Source organism: Haliotis rubra, unplaced genomic scaffold (genome assembly GCF_003918875.1).
Source record: "Haliotis rubra isolate DU_JTF1 unplaced genomic scaffold, ASM391887v1 Scf286, whole genome shotgun sequence".
NCBI classification, from domain to species: Eukaryota; Metazoa; Mollusca; class Gastropoda; order Lepetellida; family Haliotidae; genus Haliotis; species Haliotis rubra.
Genome location: NW_025766953.1, coordinates 754708 through 771673, shown reverse-complemented (window position 1 = coordinate 771673; position 16966 = coordinate 754708). Strand labels below are relative to the sequence as shown.

Genomic DNA, 16966 nt, shown 5'->3' with positions numbered 1-16966 from the left:
TAGATCATACCATTCCCCGCCTGCTTTACAAAAAGGATTAAAAGTTTACGACTCATTGTCGATCTTTTCTCCTTCAGTTGAGCCGCCATCATAGAATTGGAATACTCTTCAAATTCAACTCACTACAAAAAGCACAATCCATGTAAACATATGCCCCTCCATTAAAGGTTCCTAAATCTAAGAATACGCACAGACCCGTAATCAATAAGAACACTTAACATCAAGGTCGAAATTCTGGAATTAATCTTTAGCGAGAAATAAATTCAGTGTTGTACACGTTTGCAAAACAAGCAGTTAGGGTCAAGTTAGTTTGTTCAAATATGCCGTACTAAAATAAATAAGAATCGATAGGTTGACGAGCCGGAGAGGTATTGTTAACAACCAACCACCAGTGCGGTATGAGTGTTTTCTTAAGGTCGAGATATAATCCATATAACCGTTTCTCATAAGTCGAAATCTCATCAGAGATTGGATATTACAGCTATGAGCAGAAATTGCGCGAACGTTGCCGGAAATAAAGTGACATTATTGGAATTATTTTCTAGGTTGTCCGAGGTAATCTTCTGGCTGGTCAGGGCACCTTAATGTTATCACATCCTTATGTTAGAGTCAGTGAAAGCAGCGGACGGAATCTTCAGTCGTTTACGTGACGCATCTATAGCTAAATACGGCTACCGACCTTGTCTGCCTGTACGGTTCTCGCGTAGAGTAAACTTCAAAGTTGCTGTTGGTCAGTGGTGTAATCCACGACAGCGCCCCCAGACAAGAAATATCGATATCTATATAGAGAAATTGTGTTTGATACTGTCCTAAGTACTCTGTACTCGATCTTTGTCGTGATTTCCTCGACTTAACCTGAAACAGTTCATTCATATCGTGACTGTATATGTTACACAATGGCGTGCATTTGGCAGGTCGTGTGCCCAGTGCGTACTATGTGCATTACAGCTTGCATGCAGTGGACAAACATCTATCTGAATGAAAATAATTCTCCAAATATTTCACGAAATGGGCAACCAGTTTGCTCATTTCTCGCAATAGCAAGTAATTGTTCTTCCCAAAGCACGTAATTGAAATTGGTATTGTACATGTTTTGTTTTCAATAAAGTACACTCTACTATTAAGTGAATATAGACGGTGGGGTAACCCAGTGGTTAAAGCGTTCGCTCGTCGCGCCGAAGACCCGGGTTGGATTCCCCACATGGGTACAATGTGTGATGCCCATTTCTGGTGTCTCCCGCCATGATATTGCTGGAATATTGCTAAAAGCGGCGTTAAACCACACTCACTCACTCACTCACTATTAAGTGAATACAAATGTAAACTGTAATAAATAACAACCAAACAAATTTGTGATCCTGTATGTTGGCCTTCTTATCTGACAATATCTTCTCACCACCATGGAGAGTTCCTCTGTGTGTGTCTACTACTGTTTCCTTTGTGACCATGCACTTGCCGTCCTTTTTCGTCACTTTGGCAAGTCCATCAATAGAAACAAGCGAATACTGAGTCAAGAAGTGGTATCCTTGTTTGGCATTGCTTGTCCAGTCTTCCATCGCTTGAGAAAGTCAATGACTTTCTGTTCATATTAGGAGGACCACAATCAAATACGTAATCATGCACAATCGCATGTGAGAAATAACATATTTTGCCAGAACTTATACTTATATTTAACTATAAAATACCTAATGTACTGCAATGGTTCTTGTTGTACGTAGGTCGTGTAACCTTAATGCATGAGACCCCTGAAGATCCGGGTTAGAATTGGTCTTCAGTAACCCATGGTTGTCTTACGAGGCGACTAACGGGATAGGGTGGTCAGGCTCGCTGACTTGGTTGACACATGTCATCATATCCCAATTGATAGAACGATGTTCACACTGTTGATCACCGGATTGTCTGGTTCACACTAGTGCTGGTATTGGCATAAAACCTGTGACACGATACATCACGATACTAAAATTTTAATCACGACGATATATTGCCAAAGTATTGTGCACTGAAGCTGCGATTTAAGAAATACACTTCGCTCTACCACCATGTATAGTGTAATAAAACACACTTTTGCCCTGAACTATTATAGTTAAAGCACGAGGACGCTTGCGTCCGAGTGCTTTAACGTTATAATAGTTCAGGGCGGAAGTGTGTTTTATTACACTATACATGGTGGTAGGGCGAAGGGTATTTCTTTTCTAAGATGCCAAACTTAATACTTTCTAAAGATAATTACGATTAATTTAAGGCAGAAAACAAACAACGGTGTCGGTGACCTAAATTAAGAATCCTCGCACAGGGCCAACTGGCGCGCTGTTCTATTGATGTGTCTGCCCCCTACGTTTAGACGAACGTTACCAGAAAAAAACAAATGATAACAGTTAGATGACGGTTTCCGTTCGGATTAAATATCTTCTCTGAATTATTTTAATTACATCTGTCATTAACGTAAACCATATGGGGCAATATGAACGTTTTCTTTCTACTACCAGCGTAAGTTTAGATCAGTACATCCAGAGGAAGTTGAGTAGTCAAGCGACATTCCACAATTGCATTGTGGGAATGTAAACATTGCGAACGTTACCGTGTCGCTGAAAACTTGTGAGTCGAAATGACACATTTTAACCGTCGTAAAACATAAACGTAATGTTTCCACCAGTGATGTTAGCTGCGTGAAGCAACTGCAAACCAAGAAACTGGGTGCAACGGTGCAGTTTACTGTAGGAGGCCGTACGAGGCGATGACAACTGACATGCATCGTGACGTCCCTTACATTGTGACGTAATGTAAAATGGTTCGATTACGAGGGGGCACACTACAATGTCGCAGTGACGGGACAACGTCATTCAATTGTTACGTCATCACAAAACTATACCTTTATTGTCTGATAATGTCTTGTTTTTTCGATTGTTCTAACCGCTAGGCATCTTAGAAACGATACGAATCCCGATACAAGGGTGGCGATACGATACGTATCACGGTACTGAAATCTTTAATTCTAACACCAACTATAAAACACCTTAAGATAAAAACAAAACTATTTGAAAGTATTTAGTCAAATTCAGACAGCGTTTTTCAATGTTCATTCGGAAATGAGATAATTAAGTTTATACACGGACTTTGTGAATGTTAATACAGTTCCTGACGCAAGAATTTCCGAGACTAATGAAGCGAAAATAAGCATGCATATATTTTAATCATCAAACAAAAGTAGGTCTTTCTTGTCAGATATCGCGATTCGGCAATATTCAAAGTGAAACATCGATGTATCGTGGCTCATTTTAAGTATCGCATCGGGATATACGGCAATGTAAAACTTTGTATCGATTCACTGTATCGGCGGCCCATGGATCAATGCATCGATGTGTATCGATGAATCGTCACACCACTAGTTCACACTCAATTATTTACAAACCGCTGCCATATAGCTAGAATATTGCTGAGTACGGCGTTAAACAACCAACCAACCATCTTAATGTATGATGGCTTGTTGTCGCGAGGAACTTGTACCATCTCATAGAACATGATATTACATATTTAAAACTGGACTTGGCTTTCCAATTACAAACAAAAAATTGAAATGGAACTCGTTTTCATTAAAAAAGGGATATAAGATCTTCCCAGATAACCACAGATATAGCACAGTGTGTCAAACTCTAATATGGGGAATTGTGGTAGTTCTATTTTCAATACAACCGACAACCAAGGGAGATCCCTCAGGATTGAAAGCCTGTACTGGAATACCGATCTGTAAGTGCTCTAATGTTACGATTGTGTCACTATATTCCTTCAGATGTTGTTAATGGCACAGTGGGAGGCTCGATTCCTAACATCGAAATCGGCTTAAACCTGGACTTGCTTACTCTACTAATTATGCTCAGTTTTCTCTTTCACTTAATCCAAAGTTGCGTCACTTAGCTGCTGCTTTCCACCCACGTTCAACTAATTAGCGTGATTTAATCAAAATACTAGAATCTGCGGAAAGATCTACTCTTTTACTATAGTTTACCATTTCCTCTATTTTATTCCATCATTGAAAGTTGTGTCCCTTGGCGATCAGGATCCGCTTCGTGCGCGCCCCTGTGTTGCTATTTCTCATTTCAACTGACATGCAGTGATAAATTGTTAGAATCGACTTCAAACCCTCGTTCCTGGTTCAACCATTAATAATATATACGTGTCGGGTACTGTGAGCCATAATCATACACTGCATCTTCATCACCGATCTCTCAATCACGAGTTGCATCAGATATATGTGTATTGCAGACATAGATCACGATGGTGTTTGTTTTTCTCTTGATTAATGACGTCTTACACGTCAACGATGTTGCTGCACGTTTAATATTGATGGATTGCACACCGATTGCATCTCAACAGACACATCAAATGTAAACGCAGGTCAAAAGTCTGTTCAGAAGTTAGCCTTTTCAATGAAACAGGGGACGGAAGTACGTGGTCACGTCTCAAGTCTCGCCATGATCTCATATAAAGTACTGCATTCCTCACAACTTGTGATACATAATTCAATATCAACCCACAAATCTTTTCTGTACTAAAGAAACGCAAATATATTCATCTCGATAGTGTTGCGATTAATACATATAAAATAACATTTATGAAGGAGAGAAATGAAATTATCATTGACATGTTTTATGGCAAATGTCACACATACCATAATTGTCTGTAACTTGTATTTCTCAACCATATACCTGTCATTCAAAATTAGATAAAGAAATATGAATTGGTTTCAACCGAGTCATCCATATCTGTTCCAGATCCTCGGAATGGCTTAGTACGATTTAATTACAATCTCATCAACCCTCCCCCAGCAAGTGCCCGGATATTGCCCGAAGCAACCCCTTGTAACCTCTCTCCCATTTATGTGAGGAGAACTCTGAACTACACATTTACGTTACAGGGATATAGCCATGGGCCAGAGTTTTATGCCTTCGGTTTAAGAGGGACACTTAAATGATCGCTCAATTTACAGAGGTCGATCATGGAAACATTTTCAGATTTGATTCAGTTTGATAGAAGATGTGTAAATTTACGGCAGAGGATGAATCTGTCATTGTCTCACATGTTATAACTTTCCATTAACAATGATGCGCCTCGTGGAGGTCCACGGAGGTCTATTCTACACAAGTATCTAATCTCCTAATGCTCCAGTCCTTTCGCTGAAGGTCAATGTCAATGTCAGAACTGATGTTGAAAGGCCTGAAGCAATTTGGACTATGCAATAATTTGGTCCCTGTTGGGAAATATGAAATATTTGGGGAAACTTTGTCAACTCGACATATTGTTATAAAGATTAAGTTTACTATCCAGGGCCTAGATTTTGGTAGCTATCTTAGCGCTAAGATAGTCGTATGTTCATGTATGGCACTTACGACTATCTAAGCGTTAAGAGAGCTTCGAAAATCTAGGCCCAGAGGTTCGGAAATCTAGGCCCAAACATATATGTAAATCCATCTTATCGTTCAAGTTTAAATACAGACTAAGGTCTATCGTAACAGTAGAAGACCTTGTGGATAGGACCCTTAAAATTATGGTCTCATTTTAGCAGTTTACATATCTGGGATGACTCGATGCATTGTCAATGATCCGTATTACGTCGATTACATGAGGTTTCACAAGATTAAAATATGTCATTGTCGAAACATACCCCAGAAAACTATGAAGCAAACCGATTCATTTCACAGTGCCAGTTTTAATAAGAATTCTACCAGTGTTCCAGCAAGTTGGTTAATAAATAATGGAACACACGATCCTGATACACGATCTTATTGCTGTTACAAAAAAGCAATAATGTGTTTGAAAGAAACATCTGCATCTAATGTACTAGTCATTTATTCACAGCGCCTTCTCACAGCTGACAATTTCCATAGGACCTGTAACGATAAACAGACTCTAACACAGCATTATTTAGACAATGTTTGTGAACTCGGTTACCACTGGAGGTAATTACAAGTAAACGTCCCACCTGCTACTCATGTCTTAACAAAATGTAATTGCTCATTTTCAAAACGGAACGTTTAGAGCAATGAAGTGTATGCATATTCATGAAATGCCATCATTCAATGTTTTTTCCAACACTGGAGACCTGTCATCAATGGCACAAAAGCCTTCATTCTGCTCGTTCTTGTAATTTGTTAGAATTAAGGAATCATCATGCAACCAGCATTAATCACTTTGGCGAATTGAACAAAACGTATGTTCAAATAGAACTGTTTCAGCTAGTATTAAATGCCAATGAATTCGTGTATAGTGTGTGTGTCGATTCATTTCTATTTCACAGGCAATGCGTGAATCGCTATATGGCTGCAATGATACAAGTGCGGTGTAACTGTTACTCATCACTCATTGAGTGAATCTCCTGTCAGCAACTATAGCGAAACGTGTATGATAAAGATGACTATAATTTTAAAAAACCCGACATTCATTATCCAAACATTCAAGCTGCAACATATGCTGAAAGTCTTCTTTAGGCTACACCTATGTCTACATGTTATTATCTAATATTAGTCTTCATTAAAAACGATTCAATTGTCGATACATTTATAGACAATAATTTGCCTTGTTCCATGAAGATCAATACATAAATGTCAAGGAAAAATATCTACCTTGTGAAACAGTGTATGCTTTCACAATCTCGCACTAATAGCTAATTTCACACTGATTGTAGTGCACGCCACGGTAAGTTTAGTTATGTAATTGTCAGAGCTTACAACAATTCCAATGAAGGTCTATTCGTTTCTAAATCACACTTGCATTTACTTGATTGCTCTTTGTGATGAATGTACGCGACTCACGAACGCCGAATTCCCAATTCCCATATCCAAACAATGTCCATCAACGAACATACAAGCTCTGATGCTAACAATATTTCACTTGCCGAAACTAGAGGTCCCAGCTGTGATGCTCGACAACTGATGCTATGGGTAGCCTTCCCCTTCTGTGTTGTGTTCGATAACAGAACTGAAAGATTCCCTGTGACTAGTAACTGTGGATCTTAATGACTGTCGTTAAGCTAATGGCATCGCTAAGTTTAGTATTGTTTCCGTTGTGACAGAGAAGAAGATTGGTGTCTGTTGATTATGAATTGGCCAATTTGCTTTATGTGATCTATGTTAATTGACCTGCATTATCTCATGCATGATCAAGAGATCATATGCTAAATATGTTATATTGGCAACGCATAGGTCGACGATGAATATGGTGTATTCAATCGACCTAGGTATTAAATTCAGCTTTCACTTGGTGCGAAATATTAATAATGAGTGTTGGACGAAACGCGATGTCTTAACCCTTCTGAATCGCTGGTGATAAGGTGCGGAGTAGATCTGACGTGGGTTTCATTAATCTGAGAGAAGCACATCATGATGGATGTCCAAGGCATTTGTACTTTGGTGAAACCCACAAGGACGGGCAGAAGAGAGATAAACCAGCAGTCATAATCAGGACCACTCCTGGATTCGAAAGCACAATCTTAAGATTCCTGCAAGCCTCCGGAACACGACGCACAGAACCTCACACGTACAAGAAGGCAGCAGTTGCGGCAGTATTGTTTTCTACTAATACAACATTGATATAAATTATGATTAGTCTTGATTAGGGGAGTACATAACTCTTCATCATTAAACACCAGAAACGCACTGACAACGATCTCTAAAAACAGAAATCGTCTCCATAATGAATTCTTGCTTTTCCTGTGTTCCAAATTGCATTACTCTGAGAATGTCGTGATGTCCATCTGACGTTGACGTTCCAGTGTCATCAATCACTCAGGTACAAGCAGAAAATACGGTGATCCGAATCCGGATTCGTTTCCGTTTGGTGATTTTAGACTTCACATAAATCGTCAGAGGACATGGGGAAAATGTCACCGATGTCCACCCCAACCTTTGTTTGTGAAGCAATTAGTCGTTGGACTGATTGCATGGAAGCCAGCAGTGACCTTTCCCATTGTACATCCTTCTACCTACGCCGTCGTTATAGCCCTTACGTTGGTAGCTCATTATCACCCCGACCATCACGTACCTTTTTATCGCTACGAATAGTTTCTTCTCCTTAACTGTATCTTCACGGTGTCTTTGAAGTCTGCCAATTAGTGAGTATATATTTTGCTAATGTTTTTTTTTGAAGGATACGCACAAAAACATAGTTTGAAGGAAAGAGCATTTTTTTCATGTCCCGAAGGCAGTCTATTTTGACTCGTCGTCAATGTCTCATGTGGTTTTGCTATAGTCAGCCGTTCTCTACAATAGATTATGTATTGTTTCTTACAACGAGTCTTGTTCTCTGCTACATGTGTTGTACCTTACAACAAGCATTGTTCTCTACTACATGAATTGTTCCTTACAACAAGCATTGTTCTCTACTACATGTGTTGTTCCTTACAACAAGCATTGTTCTCTACTACATGAATTGTACCTTACAACAAGCATTGTTCTCTTCTACATGAATTGTACCTTACAACAAGCATTGTTCTCTTCTACATGAATTGTTCCATACAACAAGCATTGTTCTCTTCTACATGAATTGTTCCATACAACAAGCCTTGTTCTCTTCTACATGAATTGTTCCATACAACAGGCATTGCTCTCTTCTACATGAATTGTTCCATACAACAAGCATTGTTCTCTTCTACATGAATTGTTCCATACAACAAGCATTGTTCTCTTCTACATGAATTGTTCCTTACAACAAGCATTGTTCTCTTCTACATGAATTGTTCCATACAACAAGCATTGTTCTCTTCTACATGAATTGTTCCTTACAACAAGCATTGTTCTCTTCTACATGAATTGTTCCATACAACAAGCATTGTTCTCTTCTACATGAATTGTTCCATACAACAAGCATTGTTCTCTTCTGCATGAATTGTTCCATACAACAAGCATTGCTCTCTCTTCTGCATGAATTGTTCCATACAACAAGCATTGTTCTCTTCTGCATGAATTGTTCCATACAACAAGCATTGTTCTCTTCTGCATTGTTCCATACAACAAGCATTGTCTCTTCTACATACATACAACAAGCATTGTTCTCTTCTACATGAATTGTTCCATACAACAGGCATTGTTCTCTTCTACATGAATTGTTCCATACAACAAGCATTGTTCTCTTCTACATGAATTGTTCCATACAACAAGCATTGTTCTCTTCTACATGAATTGTTCCATACAACAAGCATTGTTCTCTTCTCTTCTACATGAATTGTTCCATACAACAAGCATTGTTCTCTTCTACATGAATTGTTCCATACAACAAGCATTGTTCTCTACATGAATTCTACATGAATTGTTCCATACAACAGGCATTGTTCTCTTCTACATGAATTGTTCCATACAACAAGCATTGTTCTCTTCTACATGAATTGTTCCATACAACAAGCATTGTTCTCTTCTACATGAATTGTTCCATACAACAAGCATTGTTCTCTTCTACATGAATTGTTCCATACAACTACAAGCATTGTTCTCTTCTACATGAATTGTTCCATACAACAAGCATTGTTCTCTTCTACATGAATTGTTCCATACAACAAGCATTGTTCTCTTCTACATGAATTGTTCCATACAACAAGCATTGCTCTCTTCTGCATGAATTGTTCCATACAACAAGCATTGTTCTCTTCTACATGAATTGTTCCATACAACAAGCATTGTTCTCTTCTGCATGAATTGTTCCATACAACAAGCATTGTTCTCTTCTGCATGAATTGTTCCATACAACAAGCATTGTTCTCTTCTACATGAATTGTTCCTTACAACAAGCATTGCTCTCTTCTGCATGAATTGTTCCATACAACAAGCATTGTTCTCTTCTACATGAATTGTTCCATACAACAAGCATTGTTCTCTTCTACATGAATTGTTCCATACAACAAGCATTGTTCTCTTCTACATGAATTGTTCCATACAACAAGCATTGTTCTCTTCTACATGAATTGTTCCATACAACAAGCATTGTTCTCTTCTGCATGAATTGTTCCATACAACAAGCATTGTTCTCTTCTGCATGAATTGTTCCATGAATTGTTCCAACAAGCATTGTTCTCTTCTACATGAATTGTTCCATACAACAAGCATTGTTCTCTTCTACATGAATTGTTCCATACAACAAGCATTGTTCTCTTCTGCATGAATTGTTCCATACAACAAGCATTGTTCTCTTCTGCATGAATTGTTCCATACAACAAGCATTGTTCTCTTCTGCATGAATTGTTCCTTACAACAAGCATTGTTCTCTTCTACATGAATTGTTCCATACAACAAGCATTGTTCTCTCTTCTACATGAATTGTTCCATACAACAAGCATTGTTCTCTTCTACATGAATTGTTCCATACAACAAGCATTGTTCTCTTCTACATGAATTGTTCCATACAACAAGCATTGTTCTCTCTACATGAATTGTTCCTTACAACAAGCATTGTTCTCTTCTGCATGAATTGTTCCATACAACAAGCGCATTGTTCTCTTCTGCATGAATTGTTCCATACAACAAGCATTGTTCTCTTCTACATGAATTGTTCCATACAACAAGCATTGTTCTCTTCTACATGAATTGTTCCATACAACAAGCATTGTTCTCTTCTGCATGGATTGTTCCTTACAACAAGCATTGTTCTCTTCTACATGAATTGTTCCATACAACAAGCATTGTTCTCTTCTACATGAATTGTTCCATACAACAAGCATTGTTCTCTTCTACAACATGAATTGTTCCATACAACAAGCATTGTTCTCTTGAATTGTTCCTGTTCCATACAACAAGCATTGTTCTCTTCTACATGAATTGTTCCATACAACAAGCATTGTTCTCTTCTGCATGAATTGTTCCATACAACAAGCATTGTTCTCTACATGAATTGTTCTACATGAATTGTTCCATACAACAAGCATTGTTCTCTTCTACATGAATTGTTCCATACAACAAGCATTGTTCTCTCTTCTGCATGAATTGTTCCATACAACAAGCATTGTTCTCTACTACATGAATTGTTCCATACAACAAGCATTGTTCTCTTCTACATGAATTGTTCCATACAACAAGCATTGTTCTCTTTTTCATGAATTGTACCTTACAACCATCATTGTTCTCTTCTACATGTATTGTTCCTTACAACAAGCATTGTTCTCTTCTACATGAATTGTTCCTTACAACAAGCATTGTTCTCTTCTACATGAATTGTTCCATACAACAAGCATTGTTCTCTACTACATGAATTGTACCTTACAACAAGCATTGTTCTCTTCTACATGAATTGTTCCATACAACAAGCATTGTTCTCTTCTACATTAATTGTTCCATGCAAAAAGCATTGTTATCTACTACATGAATTGTACCTTACAAAAAGCATTGTTCCCTGCTACATGAATTGCTCCTTACAACAAGCATTGTTCTTTACAACATGAATTGTTCCTTACAACAAGCATTGTTCTTTACAACATGAATTATTCCTTACCACAAGCAATGTAACTTGTAAGATGCTCTGCTCATTACAATGTGTTATGTTCCTTACAAAATGCTCTAATACTTACAAAATGCTGTGTTCCTAACACTATGCCTTGTTGTTTACAACATACAGTGTTCCTGACAAAATACATTGAGCCTTAATGGACATCAGTATCGCTCCGTATTTTAAATCCCCAACCAGCAAACGGCTATGACAGTTCAAGTCAGCATGACCAGACACCGGCTGTTTTATGACAGATCTGCATATTACAATGCCAATAACTCGATCAGTCATTGGGGCGTTATGCCACCAGACTATTGAATACATTAATGGGGCTGAGGCGTATGCGTCCAAGTCGCAGGTGCACTATTACCATAATTAGCTGATTAAACTGCCTGTGATTTGTATTTACACCCAATTACACCATGTCGAGAAATGCAGACTTCGAGTGACATCAAGAAGCCGCCAGAACATCCATATGGAACGAACTTCATCTGTGACTACATATTCCATTCAGAGAACTTTCTGACATCTTGAATGCAGCTTAACATAATAGATGGTGCGACCAACATACCTCCATATCCTGTAACTGTGATATATACTCATGCTAATAATGGTTGTCACCCCCTTCAATTTTTTTAATTGGAGAGGGGGTGTGGGTTGGGAGGGGGGTGACAACCATTATTGGCATGATTATATGTAAGAATATCAATACCCAAGAGCATAATCGTCCTTACTACAGGCAAGATGTCCACACTCGAACCAGTCATCATTCATAAAGAAACAGCTCACATTCATCGACAAGTTACTTAGAAATCTATTTCTAGACTAGAGTCTGACACTAGACAATGTGAGTCTGCAGGTTGAGAAAATACAAAAGTTCATTCTACAAGAATAGAACGATTGTACAGAAATAGTCCCACATGTCATTGTATATGTTATTGACATTTTCCAACGTAAGCCGGAACCGTTTTGGATGAACACGCCCATGTAACTCACGCACACCTGGATACGTAATGAAACTTCTTTCAGTAAGTGAAGTTTTTCAGAGAGCCAATGGGCAATGTGCAGGTTGATGTTTTTTTGTGTATGGCTATTTTGTACTAGTTTCCGTAATGGTGAAAAAGTTTATTGTGGTAACAGTCATGCAACATATTGATAGAACTTACTTGTGAGCTCGAATCAATCAACCATGCCCTGCGCAATAGAATTACTTGTATGTGGGTAGCTTTTGATAGTTCGTGTATTTATACAGTATCGGCATGGAAACAATAAGGTTCTGGGAGAAGGAGGGAAAGCTTGTGTGCTTTAAATATCGAGTAATATTTCCCGTCTGGGATTGACTGTTCTAGCTTATCATATTGTTTGTGTTATATAAGCATACCGTTTATAAATCTGTGAGGGAGGATACACTTACGGAAAACTTATGGATCGGGAGGCGAGAATATGGCTTATGTTTGGAGACAGTAATCAATTCTCACAACAGCATCTAAGCTTCGCAACTAAGAAAGTGAGTGAGGGAGTTGGGTTTTACGCCGCTTTTAGCAATATTCTAGCACTATCACGGTGGGGAACATCAGAATAGCGCTTCACACAGTGTGTCCATGTGGGGAATCGAACCCGGGCCTTCGGCATGACAAACGAACGCTTTAACCACTAGGCCACACCATCGCCCCTAGTAAGTGAGTGAATAATGCAGCTTTAGAAAGTATTTGTTATGATTGATCGAATGGCCTCAACACTGCATGTTGAAGTTAGACGATTATAAATCCCGAACCCCTTCACTTTTCATACCATGACGTGAGATAAGGACGAACACACATTTAATAAACACCCCACGTAAATTGATATACCGTATTCTTCCGCCAGCCTTAGATGTCCCGAGATCCTTGATTAGTAAAGGGTTGGTTGATGCAACAATATGCAGTATTAATCACATCACAAACTTTTAAAGTTTATTGATAAAGGTTTCATATCATTTCGTTGCAATTATAAAGCAATATACGTTTTAGAAAAAAATATTTTGCTTTTGAAGTATGACCTGTAATCAATATCTCCGGCGACCATGGATTTGAAGCGTTAACTAACTAAACTATATTTTCCCGTTAGGAAATGTTCGTGTGAAGTCTGTCTTGTGTGCGCCGACTTAGTTGGGTAGTACGGCTATTTTGGAATCAGTGGTAAATGGCAGGACGTCACGCAACGGTAACAATTGCAGACATTATCACCGTACTCGGGAAATGGTTCTTGGCACACCGGACTGGTGATTACCAGGTTGGCAGGGACCATCGCCAGTGTTGGAACAGTCGCTCCTTTCACCAGTACTTTAAGTAATCACTTCCAACACTGGTATCTCTATGTGCGTAGTCTTCATGGATTTGAACTCTGTTATTAAGTTACGAGAGTTTATTTGATGATGTTAATTAAATTCGTAATAAGAAGCATATATAGTGACGTTTGCGTTTTTAAAAGGTCCAGAGACAAGGAGAGTTGTAATTCCAAAGAAACTACGTGAACAAAGTGAGAGTTTGTTTAAAAGGGTACCGAACAACAAACGAAAACAAACCCAACAAAACTGATAAATAAGCCAACAAAGACCCCAAACAAACAGCAAGAACAAAACACAAGCAGTTTGGACATTTTGTTATACTGTAACGTAACTGAATGTAGCTTCAGGCATAGCATGGATGTTTTTCATTGATCATTAAAAACGCTGATTGCTGCAACATACGTATTGCCACTTTCATCAAGAATACTAGCGGACTATTACATCTGCACGTATTTTCACTTCATGGCACCATGCGTTTGAGAATAGTATTAAGCTCACGTCATTGACATTGCTTATATTCTTCAATGCCTTCATTATCATAGAGGCATGAGCTTGATATTTTCTGAATTGCTCTGTTTAACGGTTAAGTATGTTAAGATAAACCGAAGTCAACAGAAAACGATGTCACATCGCTAGTTCAATGTGGTGATTACCTCGTTGTAGCAATGTGCTCATGGTGCCCTGAGCGGAAGAGTTATGATGGCCTGTCTGCACATTCTACAGGTTGGGGTGCTGGAATGACTATTGCAACTACTGTCCGATGCACTTCACCCTTTGCGCGCAACAATATTCACGTTGTAATAACGTTAGGTTTCCATATAGTACATATTGTAACAATTAGTGCATGTATACTACGTCATGATGAACCAGGTACACACCAGTACATACGACTTGACTTCAGTCATGACTTCATACATCACCAGGCGACGTCGCAATATCCCCAAACCGAAATGCACATTTTATTAGGAATATGTATAAAAATATTTACGACAATTAGACTTTCGTTCTATTATCTATCAATACTACATATGGTCAATAATGTTCATCCGAGTGTCACCGACATGACATTCCGTGAACCAATCTTGGATATATTAGCCATATCATTTTATTGCCGGAAAATGTTCCACCACAACGGGTATTTGATCTCCTTGAGTCCTGTAGGCGTCTTCCGACACCACATCACCCCAGCTGACACCTGAAACTGAGTCCTCGTGGGTACGTATCTACTGCCTGGCGTCCCTGACTGATTTCCAGGCCAAAGGCTACGGATGCAAGACAATTCCCAAAGTCCAACTCATACCGAGCAGAAGCGGAAGGGGGATCTCACGCGCCGCTAGAGGGCAGGTCAGAGAGAAACTCAGGTATCTTTGTCGCCACAGCGGACTCTAGCTGTTTAAAATGGCGGCATGATCGACTTCTGACGACACACCAACTTCCGTTTGACATCCTCTGAGGACAATGGACTATTAGCAAGAGATTGCTCGCAATAATTTCTGCTTCAAGTACATGATTGATTATATTAATTATAAACTCGTGAGACATTTGGATCCGCAGTGCACGTCCGGGGTCTCCATTATAAAGATTCATATTTGGGTTCACTGGTTCTAGGCACTTTAAGTAGGTTTAGGCATCTTAGAAGCCTTCCGATTCTTTGACTTGGAATATTGATATCTAGACAGTTAAGGTTTAAGTACTGCTGTGACGATTTCTTTGCACTGGCATTGTATATAGCAGGGAAAACATAGATTCGATCTCCTACGTTGTGATAATAAATCACAGGCAATCCATGCGTACGTTTCTATTCGATCTGAGTAGAGCCAATGATAAGTCACCCCCATACAACGTATTAACGTATTTGATATTACAATTTCTCAGTAAAGTACAGATTGTATTGTTAGGTTGATCCCGGCCCGGGATTCGAACCAACACTCTCAGAGTCAAGCATCTCTAAGCACATAAAGTCAGCAATCAAACCCACTGCGCCTTCGCAGCTTCCACAAAACGTAAATCTCCACACAGGTTCAGGATGAGGAATGAGATTCCTATCACCTTCCTAAAAGTAAGATAATGCTACATAGTTTGGGGTCCCATCAGGAAGGTTTTCCTTTACTAAATTCCCGTCATATATGAAGCGTGTATGTAAACCTTATATTGTATGACCCAGCAAAAGGGTGACCTTAAATTCCATCTCTGATCTGTATCAGACTCGTGTCATTTTGACCATTATCTTTGATTTGTGCAGGGACGGTTCATAGTGGAATGGTTCCTACTGATTATTGGCTTCAAAATGAAACATGGAAAGGAGACGGCACTAAACCTACAGAGCGAGCATCACGTCGCCATGTTAATATTGTTCTGTTCACAGAACCTTGCTGTGATTCATATATAATACTCATCTCATAAATATAAGCAATAAACCCCTTAATGTTCCATGATCAGAAGAAGTCCCAAACCACTGTACGAGAGTGGATATATCATTACACAGCATGAAGACCCTGTGGACATCTTATAAATAATAATTTGATTCGTTGATAAATGCATCAGTTTTTGTTACATTGATACGGCTTCGAAGCCTCACACTACAGTAAATATCTTTCACATACTTAATAAAACCAAAGATATTAACAAGTTTAGTACCTCATATCAAGTTTAAAATACATTTTGCTGCATCGTTGTGTTATCTCGGGATTAGTCTACAAATCGAATTCCATTTAGACACTTTTATTACGTTCAATTTTCAAAATCCTTATCACTCAATACATCACCTATGCTTAGATTTCGAGTCGCATTATACTTAAAGCGTCTTTTTATTCAAAACTCGAGTTATTCAGGAACGTATGAGTACTTCACTTCAGGATCGCTGGCACTTTAATGACATTTACCGTTATCTATGACCAAATAAAATGTACTTTAACCATATGACGTGTTCAATACATGAAAGGAATATGTGGTGGTATGAAACATAAACGAACCAGGCAATATAAACAGAAGCCTCACAAATATATTACAATAAAGATAACATCGGTACAGCCTGGATTGTCGGGTTATCCCACGGGAGATAAATAGGCAGGTTTATTTCAACACGTGGGATAATGTAACATGGCTTATTAAAGAAACACCCCGAGATTTTTACCCGAAAACCTTTTCCTTACGTAAAAATCGCAAAAAGATAATAAAAAT

General features: G+C 38.7%; 1 protein-coding gene across 1 annotated transcript in view; it reads left to right on the top strand.

Annotated features, from left to right (window-relative positions):
- Nucleotides 1-16966, top strand: part of LOC124281614 (gamma-aminobutyric acid type B receptor subunit 2-like) — a 139635-nt gene that overhangs the window by 20479 nt on the left and 102190 nt on the right. The window lies entirely within an intron of this gene.